Here is a 16991-nt window from a genome sequence, read left to right on the forward strand (position 1 = left end):
GTGCATCGGCGCCGGCTTTCATGCGTCAGAAATCGGGGGGGGGGGGGGGGGGGGGGAACATGCGTCAGACAACCCGACGGATTCGGACAAACCGCGGAATTTAAAAAAGGATTTGTGTCGCAAGATCAAGCACTCACATGCACCAGGAAGAAGCAGGTGAACTCCGGCGGACCTCGGGGCAGAAGCGACACATGCAGGAACTCGGACGCACGATCTTAGTGAATTGCGCCGGACCCGAATCCTCGTCAGACAACGCACCGCGGGATCGTGACGGGACTGGGTAAGTAAATCTGCCCCATTGGGTCCACTAATCTCTACTCTCCTCCACCTCTATTACTCTTGCTCCAAAAAGGAAAACTCCCTGTTGCAGGTTTGAAAGCTTTAAATTGATATACAGTTCAGATTTGTTGGGTTGTAGATAATCAATATCAAAATTTGAAAACCCCTTTTAAGGAAATTATGCTAATGAGTCAGAAGGGCTTTGGGGGTGTTACAAGAGCCCCTCCATGCTGCAGCTTCGCAGGCTCCTGCACTGTGTAGCAGCACTTCCCCCCCTTTCCTCCTCATCCCTCCCACTGTGTGTTGACACTTCATCTTCTGCAATGAGATTAGGCAGAGGGAGGGAGGGGTGCTGAGGAAGCCGGGGGCAAGGGGAGAGCTAAAAGTTGATTTTACAAGGAAATGGATAACCAATATAAGAAGATTACAATAGTTACTGTGCCTGGATCTATAAGTAAATGTCCCAGGTTTATCATGATTGATTTTGATGGTAGATTTCCTTTAAAGGAAACCTGTCAGCAGAAATTGACTTAATAAATCACTACCAGTATGTTGTCATGCTGCTTACACCTCCCAGCCCCCACAAAGATCATATTTCTTTCATGACCCAGTTCGGTTGTATCTACCAGGAAATCTACTTTGAAGTGAGATGTAAATTGGTTGTATGAAGTCAAGGAGGCAGAGATTTTAACACTGAAGTCAAGCTCTCTCTTCATTAGAAAGCCCCAATCACTGTAACTGATGCTTCTGCATCCAGAGACATCACTAACCAGATCTCCCAAAGTCTGATGGAGGATGTAAATCACAGAGGAGGAGGCGTTCAGAGTTCCCCACCTTGACTTCAGTGTTAAACTCTCCGCCTCCTTGACTTTATACAACAAATTTACATCTCACTTCAAAGTTGATTTTCTGGATGATGCCACCACACTGGGTCATGGTAGAAACAAAAACTAGAAGGTGTTACGCTGTTTGACAATATGCTAGTAGTGGTTTATTAGGCTAATTGCTGATAACAGGTTCCCTTTAAGTGAATGTATATTTTGACATACAGCTGTCTCTTTCCCCTATAAATGCTGTATATACATGATGCACTTTATTTCTTTTTAATAGCTGAGCTCCTCAAACCCAACGTTCTGTATGTGCTTTTTTTACTTCTATTAATCGCTGGCACCAAACATTTACTTTCACTTCATTTTTGAAAAAGATGCTGATTTTGTTTCCCTTTTCATATAAAGTCGGTGCCTTCTTCCTGTTTTAGCCTGATAATCTGTAATATTAGAAGTGCTTACATTAAAAATTACTTGGTGGCACAAAATCTCCCTGTTTTCCTACATACATATTATGCATACATTTTGACACTTTCAGTTTTAAAGGGGCTTTTTTGCTAAAATATTACTAGTCAGAGCAAAGGTCATTATGTGAGATTAGTGGGGTTCGTCCTATTGATATTATAGAAACACATGGAACATTTATGACTATAAAATCCAAGAATTGATCAATAACCGGTGCAGGAAGGAGTGAACTATTGGGTTTATGATTATCAGAGTAACACTGCATTCACACGATGCATTCACAAGCCTCCAGCAATAGGCTCCCGGTGCCGATACGATGTTATATCTTTCACTCCGTGTGCACGGCCGTGCGCCATGCATCCCAATGGAGAGGGGAGGGGTGCCCAGCGCTCACCTCTCCTCATCCAGCGCGTGACCCGTATGCCCGCCCGGCATACATTAGTGTGAATTCACACTACGTTTTTGATATATATCAGGAAAGCCATGGACGTCTGCTCTCAGACACTTCTGATAAATCTCCCCTAAATAGTGTCAGACGGAGGAATAGTTGTTGCCTCTGTCTGACTAGTAATCGAAGCATCCGCCAAAAAAAGTCTGGATGGAAAGCCGTATCCAGCTCCTCCTGAGTGACGTATACGCTCACCGGAGGCAATAGAAGGCTATAAGGAGCGGATGCAGCATATTGCCCCCTCCCCCATCCGTTGATGTCATTGTCCATATTAGGACAGTGACATCACTACCAAAATACCTTGTACACCGTCAGCAACCAATCACCGGCTGCTCCCGATGCCACAAGTGGCACAAAAGATAGTGTGAACCCAGCCCAACTACTAAAGTATCAAAAGAAAGAAAATCACCTTCTGTTATGGGAATATTTTTGCTTTTCATGTATTTTTTTATTTTTCTGTGTTTAAAAGCAGTTTTTGCTGTTTTTTTACACTAAGATTAGGCTGATACTTCTTGTTTTGTAGAGATCACTTTTCGAAAGTCATCCAGTTATGTTCACTGGCAGGATCCATCCATGACAAAATTCAACAGTCACATCTCACCAGTAAATATCTGCAAACAGCGGTCACAAGCAAGAGAAATAAAAAGAATAAAATAGAATGGGGCTCATTTACTAAGGGTGCGCGGACCGCTTTTTTGTCGGGTTTCTTGACGATTTCCGTGTTGCGCTGCATTTTGCAGGGGTATTTGGCGCACGCGATCGGATTGCGTTGCATCGGCGACGACTTTCATGCGACGCAAATCAGGGGGTGTGGCCGTCGGACAACCCGACGGATTCGGACTACGCACAGGATTTAAAATTCAAATTGTCGCAAGACATGCACTTACATACACCGAGAAGAAGAAGGTGAATTAGGGTGTACCTCAGCGGAGCAGTGACAGATGCAGGAAATCGGGCGCGCGAGCTACGTGAATCGCGGCAGACCCGAATCCTCATCGGACAACGCACCTCGGTGATTGCGACGGGACGGGTAAGTAAATGTGCCCAAATATGTCTTATTTGAAAATTCCAGTCTCTGTGCTCTGGTCAACCGCCTCCTACTCCATTATCTCTGGTGAGCAGGTTTTCATGGTGCATAACGGATGTAAACTGTAAGAATTAAAGGGATTGTCCAAAGTAACAAACATATTAGTTTAAAATTAGGTTCCATTAAATAAACATTTGTCACATACAGTATAGACTATAGAGGGATCTCAATGTGAACAAATGTCATAGTTGACAGGACCGGGGCGTTATGGGCATCATGTGATGAAATGTCTACCATAACTATGAAAGGACGGAACACATGGCCGGAACAGTGGTTCTGATAAAACCCCTAATTAACCAAAAAATGGCATTTTGTGCATCTCATCTTTTCACACTTACTGGTAGATGTGTGCCCTCACCTACACCTACACAACTTTCTGATAGGTCCCACGTCTTGTGTGGCCAGGACATGTAGCAGATGTCCTTATGAGGTGAGAACTTTCCAATCAGCACCGGATACTGGAGGTTTTAGATAGAAAGAAAGGTCCAACTTGCATGGGTCTCAGTACGTGCTCCCCAAAAGTGAGTCGTAACTTTATGGGTTTTTGTGCTACCACTGAAACCTCCTTTAGATACTATAGTTGTGGTTTTGTAACAATTGGCTTTACCTTATGTCTCTATTAAGCAGAGACCACAACCTAATAAATAGGCTGTCACAGCTTTGACTCTTCTGTCACATCTCTTCTGCAGCACATCCCACCTACGCCCAAAGAACAACCATTCACTCTCTGCTAGTATCTATAGATAATGCCACACAAACCTATATTAAAGGTTTTTTTCCTGTTTAACTGGAACAAGTTAACAAGTGGGTAGTAAAAAAAAAAAAATACTCATCCTTTTCTGACCCCATCCATATCATGGCTCTGTGCGTGAATGTTGAGCCATAAAATAATTAGTACCTATTTATTCTTATTTCCCTGCGCCAACTATGGCCACCCGATAGGATTATACACCAATTTGGTGGAGCAGGGTTTTTGTGAGATCTTCAATAAAACCCATAAAAACAGTGTGGATTTGATTTACTGTTGGTTGGTGCCAAAATAACAAAATAACAGCCAAGACGATAGCCAAGAAGCTACTCCCATATATTGTGCAGAACTGGAGTTCCAGAAACAATAGAAAGTGATAGTGATGACTCACTTTATGGCAGCAGTACTAGGGTCTTACACACACCCTGACCAGTGGGAAGATGGAAAGACACAAAATTCTAAAGATAATGTCCCAGATGGAAAACCATGAGTAGAATACCTCTCATTTGTGCTATACTCTGTGAGAACCAGCCCCAAGAGGTAGACGTGACCTCTCCTGATGAATCAAATCTTTAGCCCTTTTACAGGGGGTTAACCACTAATACGCACATTTACCAGGGTATGTATATGACCAATAGAGGAGGTATTCATTGGGGGCACTGTCTCCATTTGGAGAAATCAAGGTTTAATCACCGGAGGCGACAGGGCTTTTTTACTATGAGAACTGTCAATCTGTGGAATAGCCTGCCTCAGGCGCTGGTCACAGCAGGGACAGCAGAGAGCATTCACCAACGTGGATTAGGGTTCTGCCGGGATTCACTAAGGTCGTGAGCTCGATATCCACTAGGTGTCTCTGCTGCGCCGAGGTCCGCCGGAGTTCACCTTCTTCGTCCCGGTGTATGTGAGTGCTATTCTTGTGACACAAATTTTTTTTTTAAATTCTGCGTTTTTTCCGAATCCGTCGGGTTTTCCGATGGCCATATCCCCCGATATCTGTCGCATGAAAGCCGGCACTGATGCACCACAATCCGATCGTGTGCGCCAAAATCCCGGGGCAATTCGGGGCAAATCGGAAACATTCGGGTAACCCAATGAAACCCTTAGTAAATGAGCCCCACAGTCTCTTTAAAGGACACCTGTCATCAGGTCTGTGTCACTAGTCCTGTCACTACTACCTGTTGGAGCAGCTCACAAGGATCCCATCCCAGCCTTTATCTAGTTATTTCATACATTAATCATTATAAAATCATCTATTCTTTATTATGTAAATGAGGCTGGAAACATGGTCAGGGGCAGTGATGTCACCCTTGTTACCCCTCCCCTCTCCTCCCCCTGCTAATGTCTGTGTGTAATGTATAGTAAAGCATGGCTAGTGTGTGTGCTGCATCTGCTGACATGCTGCATCCTCCTAATACACAGAGACACAGACATCAGCTACACAAGTACCTGACATGTTCTGCTATAACATGGCTGCCTGGTACTGTTGTATCTCTCCTATACACACACACATGCACACACAGGCTGCAGGAGGCACCAGGAAGCACATGGAGCAGCCATTACACAATTATTCAGGCTGTCAGTCAAGCACTGGGTGTGTGGCTGTGCCTCCCACTCATGAATAAGCTGGACAGCTTGAATATGCTAATGACTCATTTGACATTTCACAGGTCACTTGCATACAGCTTTAGGACCTCATTGCTTAAGTTTACAGGCATGTAGAGGGAGAATGAAGGAATAGAGGCAATGCTCTCTAATGGCAGTTTATGAAAATATATTTAGATTAGGGGGTTATTTTGCATGACGGGTTCTCTTTAATGGCACACAGTTCAATGAAGCTGCAGATAACAGGCTTTACACCCATGGGGGTGGTGGATTGTTTGGCTGTGGATCCAGAATTTGGAGTTTACCTCAGCCCTGGTCCAGTAGTTATGGGCTAGCTAGTAGGAGCCTGGAATGACTCCGCTGCTTGGGCAGCAAGGTGGCAATCTCTGTGGAATTAGCACACGGAGATGCTGGTGTAGCAAAGGGGTGACCTTCTGAAGGGAGACAGCAGTAAGCTGACTTAGTGTCTCAGAAGACCATTCTAGAGGACTGGACCCAGTGATCTTATATTTATAAACTTTTGCAGAAGCTAACTGCAAAGCACGCTGACTCTGATCCACCAATCACCAGCCTTGGGCTGCAAAATAGGATTACAAATGTTGCAATTTCAAACATTAACATACATATTATATTTCATATAACATTTCATATTACAGATGTTTTACTATCTTTCCTAGCATGGGAAAGCTGGCCAGACCATTTCCAACTATCCAGAAAGCAGCCTGGAGCTAACTTTTAGAAATGCAGTTCAGAGTCCTGCTGCTTGGGGGTCATGTGGGTGACCCTATTAGCATCTTGTACTTAACCTGGTAAAGTTTCAGAATACACAATTACCTGTAGGAAATCTTAGAAATGTTCCTTCATGTGCTTGCATACAAATGACTCATAAATAACCAGAAAACTCATTATTCTAGGGAATGTTTTCAACTATATTTCAAGGTTGAACACATGAATAAAGAATCATACCGGGACATAATGGAAATATACTCATCTAAGTGAGAGAAACCCAGACAGTAACTATGAATCTATAGCTGATGAGAAAGGAATGTCACCCCTCATAGACTTCTTATCTCTAGTTGCTTCGAATAAATTTACAAAGTTCATGATAAACTATTTAATGGAAAACATTTGTGCCTCATAAGTGTTTTCCCATGGTGTTCAGAGCTAGTCGACCCCTATGATACAGAATCGGAAAGAGCTGCTGTCAAGCTAATTACCATATACATTTTAGGTAGCTGATGAAATCTACTCCTCCATAGACATGCATGCTCTGCCCTGCCAAGCCTGTGTGTGTTCTGAATGGAGAAATGGGAGTAAATCCGTGACAAAAACAAATGGATCGGACATTATGATATATAACATGCCCAAACCGTCACCCAACAACTAGCATGCTCTAGGCCTGAGGCTAATCCTAGACTTTTTGTTGCTCTTCTATGGGTATCTAACCTGTAGTACAATCAGGGTCGGACTGGGGTGCCTGGGGCCCACCAGTGAAATAGATTTTGGGGGCCCACCTACTACTGCATATAAATATTCTGGGATGAGGGAATTTGTAAGCACTAGCGGGGGCAGTGATGCAGAGGATAAGCTAAGCCCTTTCTCCCTCCCTCTCTGCTAGTGCTCGGCTCTTGGTTTGTGTACAGGGGCTGCAGTGGTGATATCACCTCAGGGCATTAATGCTAGGGATAGTATAAGAGTTACCCCTGGTGTCCCGGGCTTTCTGCTGGTCGCTGGGCTGTGGTTAGGGATAGTATAAGAGTTACCCCTGGTTTCCCGGGCTTTCTGCTGGTCGCTGGGCTGTGGTTAGGGATAGTATAAGAGTTACCCCTGGTGTCCCGGGCTTTCTGCTGGTCGCTGGGCTGTGGTTAGGGATAGTATAAGAGTTACCCCTGGTTTCCAGGGCTTTCTGCTGGTGGCTGGGCACTGGTTAGGGATAGTATAAGAGTTACCCCTGGTGTCCCAGGCTTTCTGCTGGTCGCTGGGCTGTGGTTAGGGATAGTATAAGAGTTACCCCTGGTTTCCAGGGCTTTCTGCTGGTGACTGGGCTGTGGTTAGGGATAGTATAAGAGTTACCCCTGGTTTCCAGGGCTTTCTGCTGGTCGCTGGGCTGTGGTTAGGGATAGTATAAGAGTTACCCCTGGTTTCCCGGGCTTTCTGCTGGTCGCTGGGCTGTGGTTAGGGATAGTATAAGAGTTACCCCTGGTTTCCAGGGCTTTCTGCTGGTGGCTGGGCACTGGTTAGGGATAGTATAAGAGTTACCCCTGGTGTCCAGGGCTTCTGCTGGTGGCTGGGCTGTGGTTAGGGATAGTATAAGAGTTACCCCTGGTTTCCAGGGCTTTCTGCTGGTGACTGGGCTGTGGTTAGGGATAGTATAAGAGTTACCCCTGGTTTCCAGGGCTTTCTGCTGGTCGCTGGGCTGTGGTTAGGGATAGTATAAGAGTTACCCCTGGTTTCCCGGGCTTTCTGCTGGTCGCTGGGCTGTGGTTAGGGATAGTATAAGAGTTACCCCTGGTTTCCAGGGCTTTCTGCTGGTGGCTGGGCACTGGTTAGGGATAGTATAAGAGTTACCCCTGGTGTCCAGGGCTTCTGCTGGTGGCTGGGCTGTGGTTAGGGATAGTATAAGAGTTACCCCTGGTTTCCCGGGCTTTCTGCTGGTGACTGGGCTGTGGTTAGGGATAGTATAAGAGTTACCCCTGGTGTCCAGGGCTTCTGCTGGTGGCTGGGCTGTGGTTAGGGATAGTATAAGAGTTACCCCTGGTTTCCAGGGCTTCTCCTGGTGGCTGGGCTGTGGTTAGGGATAGTATAAGAGTTACACCTGGTGTCCTGGGCTTTCTGTTGCTGGCTGGGCTGTGGTTAGGGATAGTATAAGAGTTACCCCTGGTTTCCAGGGCTTCTGCTGGTGGCTGGGCTGTGGTTAGGGATAGTATAAGAGTTACCCCTGGTTTCCAGGGCTTCTCCTGGTGGCTGGGCTGTGGTTAGGGATAGTATAAGAGTTACCCCTGGTTTCCAGGGCTTTCTGCTGGTGGCTGGGCTGTGGTTAGGGATGTAAGTGTTCGCACTGCACCAACCTTCCAATAAGGAAATGCTGAAAACCTTTATAAGAACTGATGACAATAACCCTACTCTGGTGCCCGCACCACAAAGACAAGTTATACCTGGCTCTCTGACCCTATAGATATAACAGTATATAAGCTGAGAGCAGTCTCACACTAGAAGGTAAGTCAAGGTACAATACTGATCGGACACACTGCCACCCCCCTCCATATTTTATTAATGCCCCCATGCAAACTGCTATCCCCATACATGCTGCCATTCCCTCCAGCATCTAAGGTTTAAGTGCGGTGCACGCACTCAGTGATAGTACCCAAGCGTCCGCTTCCGGCCGCATTGAGTACTATTGCAGCCATTGGCAGGGGCCTCCAATACAGGGGTGAAGAATTTAAGCCTTTATGCTGCCCGAGGCGAGCCATAGAGAGACCCCCCCCCCCCATATATGTAATATGTAGTACAAAATAATTACAGCGTAACGCCATGTAGTACAAAATGCATACAGTGTACCGCCATGTACTACAAAATGCATACAGTGTACCGCCATGTACTACAAAATGCATACAGTGTACCGCCATGTAGTACAAAATGCATACAGTGTACCGCCATGTACTACAAAATGCATACAGTGTACCGCCATGTAGTACAAAATGCATACAGCGTACAGTAATCAGTGTATACAGCTCCCCCAGCAATCACTATATACAGCTCCCCCAGCAATCACTATATACAGCTCCCCCCAGCAATCACTATATACAGCTCCCCCCAGCAATCACTATATACAGCTCCCCCCAGCAATCACTATATACAGCTCCCCCCAGCAATCACTATATACAGCTCCCCCCAGCAATCACTGTATACAGCTCCCCCAGCAATCACTGTATACAGCTCCCCAGCAATCACTGTATACAGCTCCCCCAGTAATCACTGTATACAGCTCCCCCAGCAACCACCGTATACAGCTCCCCCAGCAATCAGTGTATACAGCTCTCCCAGCAATCAGTGTATACAGCTCCCCCAGCAACCACTATATACAGCTCCCCCAGCAATCACTGTATACAGCTCCCCCAGCAATCACTGTATACAGCTCCCAGTAATCACTGTATACAGCTCTACCAGCAATCACTATATACAGCTCCCCCAGCAACCACTGTATACAGCTCCCCCAGCAATCACTGCATACAGCCCCCAGCAATCACTGTATACAGCCCCCAGCAATCACTGTATACAGCCCCCAGCAATCACTGTATACAGCCCCCAGCAATCACTGTATACAGCCCCCAGCAATCACTGTATACAGCCCCCAGCAATCACTGTATACAGCTCCCCAGCAATCAATACATACAGCCCCTCCAGCAATCACTGTATACAGCTCCCCCAGCAATCACTGTATACAGCTCCCCCAGCAATCACTATATACAGCTCCCCCAGCAATCACTGTATACAGCTCCCCCAGCAATCACTATATACAGCTCCTCCAGCAATCACTATATACAGCTCCTCCAGCAATCACTATATACAGCTCCCCAGCAATCACTATATACAGCAACCCCAGCAATCACTGTATACAGCTCCCCCAGCAATCACTATATACAGCTCCCCCAGCAATCACTGTATACAGCTCCCCAGCAATCACTATATACAGCTCCCCCAGCAATCACTATATACAGCTCCCCCAGCAACCGCTATATACAGCTCCCCCAGCCATCACTATATACAGCTCCCCCCCCAATCACTGTATACAGCTCCCCCAGCAATCACTATATACAGCTCCCCCAGCAATCACTATATACAGCTCCCCCAGCAATCACTATATACAGCTCCCCCAGCAATCACTATATATAAATATACACACACATTACATATTACACCTATATATAAACCTATTTCATGTTATACCTGTATATACACACACACATTACACCTATATCTACACCCTTTACATGGTATACCTGCATATACACACATATATCACATGTAAAACCTGTATACACACACACACACACCTAATACATGTTATACCATTATATACACACACATATAGAACACATTACACCTATATATACAGCTATTACATGTTATCAGTCTATATACAAGCACAGGACATGTTGTACACACATATATATACACATGACAAAACACACATACACAGAGAAGACACATACATATACACATTACACTTACCTGATATCCAGCAGCAGGTCCAGGTCAGGCAGTGGATGGAGCTGTCTCCTCTGTGCAGCAGGCCCGGGCTGGTGGGCGGGGCTTCTCCTGTCAGCTCTGCCGGGGCCTGCACCTCCAGGGAGAGCAGCCACAGATTTGAATGTGGTGCTCCCGCGCTTCCTTCCCCTCGCTCCTCCTCCTGTTCGCTCCTCTTGCTGCTTCTGTGGTAGTGACACAGGAAGCGCTAGCAAGTGCTTCCTGTGTCACAGCAGCGCCGCACAGGAGGTCCTGCGCGGTGCTGTAAGAAATAGTACTTGCATCTGAATGATGCAAATACTATTGTTAGTAGTAGAGGAGCAGCCTCGATTAAAGGCCCATGCTATAGTGACAGGAGTCGGGGCCCACCGGGGGATTCACCGGCCCCCCGGCGGGCCAGACCGACCCTGAGTACAATAGTTAAAGGGGCTCTGTCATCCACTTTTACACTAAACTAATCACCCTTTACCCTTAAAAATCTGCCTCCAAAGTATATGCAAATGAGCATAGAAGAGTCTTTTTTTTCCTGAGGATGAGTCACTATTAGAGGCTGGAAGTGAGACTTATAGCAACTAGATGCAGTTTTCTGGGGCTGTTGTGAAGATGAACATCTAATCTATCAATCATAAAGCATAATTCTGGTTCTGTGTACCCCATGTAGTGAAAGACATGCTCAGGGCTCCAAACTATTTATTTAACTGCCTGTATCTGATTTTAGAAAACACTCAATTACATCATGATGCATGTTGAAAGATGACATTCTCATTGTTGCAGGGTCATTAAAAGTGACTCATTTTAAGCAAATAGTGGGGCAAATTTACTTACCTGGTCCTGTCGCGATCCACGATTCGGACGGTCCGACGAGGATGAAACCCGGCGCGATTCATGAAGATCGTGCGTCTGAGTTCCTGCATCCGTCGCTTCTCCGAAGAGTTCCGCCTGAGTTCACCTTCTTCTTCCCGGTGCGTGTCTTGCAACAAAATTCTAAATGTTAAATCTTGCGCATTGTCCGAATTCGCATTGTCCGACAGGCCGGCCCCCGATTTCTGTCGCGTTGAAGCCGGCGTCGATGCGCCAAAATCCGATCGCGTGCGACACAATCCCCGGGCAATTCGGCGCAAAACAGAAATCATCAGGGAACCCAACGAAAAAAAGCGCTCCGCGGACCCGTAGTAAATGAGCCCCAATGTCTCTTCTAAGCTCATTTGCATATGACTTTGGAGGAGATTTTGAAAGAAGGAATTCTAGAAAGGAGATATGAGAACCTAACAGAGGAGGGTGGTAGTTCAGTGGGGTTAACTATGGTTGCAGCTTCCCTTTAAGATCAATCAGTGGTGCTGCATTAGCACAGGCTCTGTGGCCACAGGCTCTTACCTGTCTCCTATAGTCTTTAGTATTGGGTTCATCTAAAAGGTGTAACTGAAAAGTGATGAGTAGGAAAGCATTTGTTACAGAGTTAGGGACTCAACACTTAGGAACTGCTCTATGAACACTTAAAGGACATCTACCACCAGGATGAATTTGACATGATTTGTGCAGCGCTGCATAATCTGTGTGCACTATATAAATAAAGAATTATTATTATTATATTATTATTATTATTATGAAGGATTGTAAACCAAGCACACTGACATACTGGTGTGCGACCCCTCTGGCAGGATCTGCTCTTTTTTTATCTTCATATTCTGTGGTTTTTACAAAAAAGTTTTTTTTTTTTTTTTTTAAACTTGTTTTTATTTATTTTTTCATAAACATACATATAATATTCCAACATAAAAAAAATTGTACATTGGGATTCTTGTCTTAGCCAAAGCAGGTTATTTTAATTTTATTTACAGTCCATCACCTTGAGTCTTGTTGCTAGATTTCTCTCTGCTTTAAAGCCTAAAGAGCTCCATGCTCCATAGGTGTTATTAGAGCCGGGAGCCCCCCAAGACTAATTTGCATAATTTTTAAATCCTTTTTTTTGTCAAAACCAGGGAATATGAAATTTAAAGGACATCTACCACCAGGATTATGGATTATAAACCAAGCACACTTATATGCTGGTGTGTGCCCCCTTTGTCAGGACCCGCTCTTCTTTAAGCTTTTTATGCCTCTGTTTTTATGAAAAAAGGCTTCAAAACGAGCCTGAGGGGCTCCACGCTCCATAGAAGTTAATAGAGCCTGGAGCCCCTCAGGGTCATTTTGCATAGTTTTTAAAACATCCTGGGGCAGATTTATCAAGTGTCTGAAAGTCAGAATATTTCCAATTGCCCATGGCAACCAATCACACTCCCCTTTAAAATATTCATGAGCACTGGTGAAATGAAAGCTGAGCTGTGATTGGTTGCCATGGGCAACTGGAAATATTCTGACTTTCAGACTGCTTGATAAATCTGCCCCATTTTCTCAAAAATTGAGGGCAAAAGAAGTTCAAAGAAGAGCTGATCCTGATAAAGAGGGCGCACACCAGCATGTAAGTGTATTTGGTTTATAATCCATGATCCTGATGGTAGATTTCCTTTAAAGAGGAACAAATTCTGCCAGAGGGGGCACACACCAGTATGTCAGTGTGCTTGGTTTATAATCCATGATCCTGGTGGTAGATGTCCTTTAAGACTTTGTTATAAGACAGATTCCAACTCTTGGGATGCCCCTAGTATGGCCACTTACATGTATGTGCTATTTCAGCACATACTTCATTGTATCTTCTGTCTATACCAAGTCTTAACAAAGGTCACACATTTTCATATACTTACGCCTTCTGTTTCTTTCATTTCCTTAGCAGGTGTGAATGTGGTATCACTATCAGATTTCCACACATCAGTGTATTGTCTGATAGGTTGTGTGGTAAGTCACCAGTCTGACAACGCTCAATCAACCAAATCTATGCCCTCAGAGATGATTCATAAAACAAGACCAGACCGCCTATGATCTAGACTCCCTTGTGTCATCTCAGATAAGGCAGAATCCAAATAACTATTCTTCGAAAATATTCCAGAGGGAATTTATCAAATTCAGTACCTGATGCAACCTCTTACTTTTCCTGACCCACTGGGGCTCATTTACTAAGGGTCCGAACGCCGCACTTCTGTCGGGTTGCCCTGAATTGCCCCGGGTTTTTGGTGCACGCAATCGGATAGTGGCACATCGGCGTCGGCTTGCATGCAACAGAAATCGAGAGGCGTGGCCATCGGACAACTGGAAGGATTCGGAAAAACCAAGGAATTTAAAAAACGAATTGTGTCGCAAGATCAAGTACTTACATGCACCGAGCGAAAACGGTGAACTCTGGCAGCCGCGACACCTGCAAGAACTCGGGAGCACGATCTTAGTGAATCGCGGCAGACCCGAATCCTCGTCGGACAAGCAACGCGGGATCGTGACAGGACCGGGTAAGTAAATCTGCCCAACTGTGTTACCGAAACAGTTTGGCTACTACCAAGTTGTCAATGTGACCCCGTCCGTATTCACTCTTTTAACTCGTGTGCAGGGATCGGTTCTTCATTGCAACAGGGTTACCGGGTGGCTACTACTTGTAGTAGCCGTCCCAATATAGGGAACAGGTGAACCAGACAGCTCAAGACAGGCCATTGCAAATCACAAAAGTATATGGCAAAGAACATGTTAAGGTCAGAGAAAGCAGATGTTATGTGTAGTTGAGGATCAGGCAAAACCTCAGGACAGCGAGCTAAGATTTATGGTTGTCGTCTAGCTGGGGTTGTTTGAAAACAGTAAAAATAAATCAGAATACAGGAACATTGTCACAGTAGAGTATCAAGGCACCTTTACAGCACACTAGCTCATTAGGATCTCTACTGCTCAGGCACTTTACCATATGAGAATGGAATGCTGATTGCTGTGACCATGTATTTTGAACTTAAAGTGGTGTGCCCTGGAATATATGGGTCACACAGCACCACTCCATTGAATAACGATTGACACCACCATAGAAAGAAGATATACAAGAAAAAGATACACCAGAAGGTTAGGCCCTAACCCCTAGTCTACTGAGAGGAAGATGTACTGGTGTGTCCTCTCTTACTTTAGCTTAAATTTGCAACTTAAATTTGTTATGGAACCAATAAATCACTGGGTGGTTACACATAGAGATGCAAAATCATGTTGTATTAGGTTATACTCCTGGCCCATATGGCTGGGCATGTCGAGCTGGGAGAGTAAGCAGTGGTGTAACATGAAGCTGATGAGCCCAAGTGCAAAGTCTGTGGCAGGCCCCTGAATATAATGTATGGTTAATAGTATTTGTCTTCCCATATGGGAAAGTTATACCTTATGGGCCCCCTATAACATTCTTGGGCCCAATTGTGACTGCATTGTTTGCATCCCCTCCTCTGTTACGCCATTAAGAGTAACTATGTATCTGTATGTCAAGAACATGTCCTTCTACATGTCAGGCTGTTTTATGCGTCGACACTTCTCATATGACGGCACTGAAAGACTACGGCTGTTATCTCTTTTCAAAACAACAGGAAACCACAAAAGAAAAAATTCGATTTTGCAACATTTCTAACCACGTAGATTATATATATAATATATATATAGTGCACAGTGCTGATTTATTACAGTAGGTTATTATTACATAAGCCTCAGATGAAACCCTTTAAGGGGATGTTTCAGCACAGACATTGGTAAATGTCGGGGCTCAGGGTCAGTGAACCCCATGGACCACTGCGGTCGATGACACAAGCCTACACCTGGGACCGGAATCTAAGTGGCACCCGGTCTTCACCAGAGACCGCAGGAAAGCAGGATGGTGGTGCTGCACTGTAGTACCACCAGGTCGTTCCGCAGTCGCGACTTGTCTGTGGTGGCAGCCAAGGTTGAGGTACTTGATCGGCAGGCAATCTCGTGGTTGGGGACAGGTCAATGCAGGTGGCAGAGGTTCAGGGTCAGAGACGAAGCAAGAGGTCAGGGTTGACAGCGGAGGAGCGAAGTCGAGAACAGATCCGGGGTCACAACGGGAAATCCAATGACTAGCACGGGGCACAGGGAACAGCGAAGATCTGGCACGGTGTGCAGGAAGAGGCAGGCTTAAATGCTCTTCTGGAAATGGCCAGCGCCAACTAACGGCGCGCTGGCCCTTTAAATCTTGTGAAGCCGGTGCGCGCGCCCTATTTGTTGGGAACTCGCGTGCACGGCAGAGGTAGGCGAGACAGAAGCCAGGAAAGGTAAGGAGCATGGGCGATGCGCCAGTGGGAGAAGAGGGACACGTGTGAGCCTGCGACCCACGATATGGGTTTGCGGAACCACCCGTGACAGTAACCCATTACTTGGGGTTTTGACGTTCATAAACTTCACCCATCACTTGATATTTACTACTTTCCTCAAGGTCAGCTTGACCATTCACATTAGATGAAAGTTGTCTAATTTCACTTACTGACCAACTAATGTGTACGGGGTATTCTGAATTTCCCTAGATGGGATTGGAAAGAAAGATCAAGTTATTAGATGTCAACATATTATTTGTAATTCACATGGTAAATTATGTTTAATTATCTTCATCAGACACAGTGGGGCAGATTTATCAAGCTGTCTGAAAGTCAGAATATTTCCAGTTGCCCTTGGCAACCAATCACAGCTCCCCTTTAAAATATTCATGAGCACTGGTAAAATGAAAGCTGAGCTGTGATTGGTTGCCATGGGCAACTGGAAATATTCTGACTTTCAGACACTTGATAAATCTGCCCCAGTTTGTAGAAGTATTCGCTGCATGGGGAAAGAGCGCCATTCCTTCTCTCCAGTGCTGTCTGTCACTATCCACTACCTATTCAACACATCCTACTACAAACTGTGTCTGTTGAAGGTCTATTATATGACCGAAACATCACGAAAGTTTGCTGTGAATTTACTAATAAAATCATGAAAATTCAATTTGGGGGAGATTTGTCAGAAGTGTCTAAGAACTGTTCTACATGTCCATGACAACCAATCAGGGCTCAGCTTTCATATTATAAACAGCTGTGGGGAAATGAAAGCTGAGCTCTGATTGGATTCCACAGGCAACTAGAACAGTTTACCTCAGAAACCTCCCCAACTGTGTGACAGGAACTTAGCCAAAGGATGGGTCATCAATGGGCTGGGCATGGGCGCAACAAAAAGGAAGTCTATCAAAAGTGGGAACTGAGGCAGGAGAACAGCTCCATTCTCTGAGTAGTGGCTGAGCTGTGTTACTACAAGATGCAGTAACCAGGGTCATCGACTACATAGAGAATAGAACTGCTCCAACCCAAGACTAAGGATAACTGAACAAGCCCTTTAAATTACCCAGGAAGTTGTGACTCTGTA

General features: G+C 45.3%; 1 protein-coding gene across 1 annotated transcript in view; it reads right to left on the reverse strand.

Annotated features, from left to right (window-relative positions):
• Positions 1 to 10830, reverse strand: part of LOC140134898 (transmembrane protease serine 4-like) — a 75367-nt gene extending 64537 nt beyond the window's left edge. Inside the window, exon 1 of the mRNA XM_072155699.1 lies at positions 10689 to 10830. The gene's annotated coding sequence lies outside the window, so the exon portion shown is untranslated. The remainder of the gene's footprint in view (positions 1 to 10688) is intronic.
• Between the last annotated feature and the right edge of the window lie 6161 nt (positions 10831 to 16991).

This window comes from Engystomops pustulosus, chromosome 6 (genome assembly GCF_040894005.1).
Source record: "Engystomops pustulosus chromosome 6, aEngPut4.maternal, whole genome shotgun sequence".
NCBI classification, from domain to species: domain Eukaryota; kingdom Metazoa; phylum Chordata; class Amphibia; order Anura; family Leptodactylidae; genus Engystomops; species Engystomops pustulosus.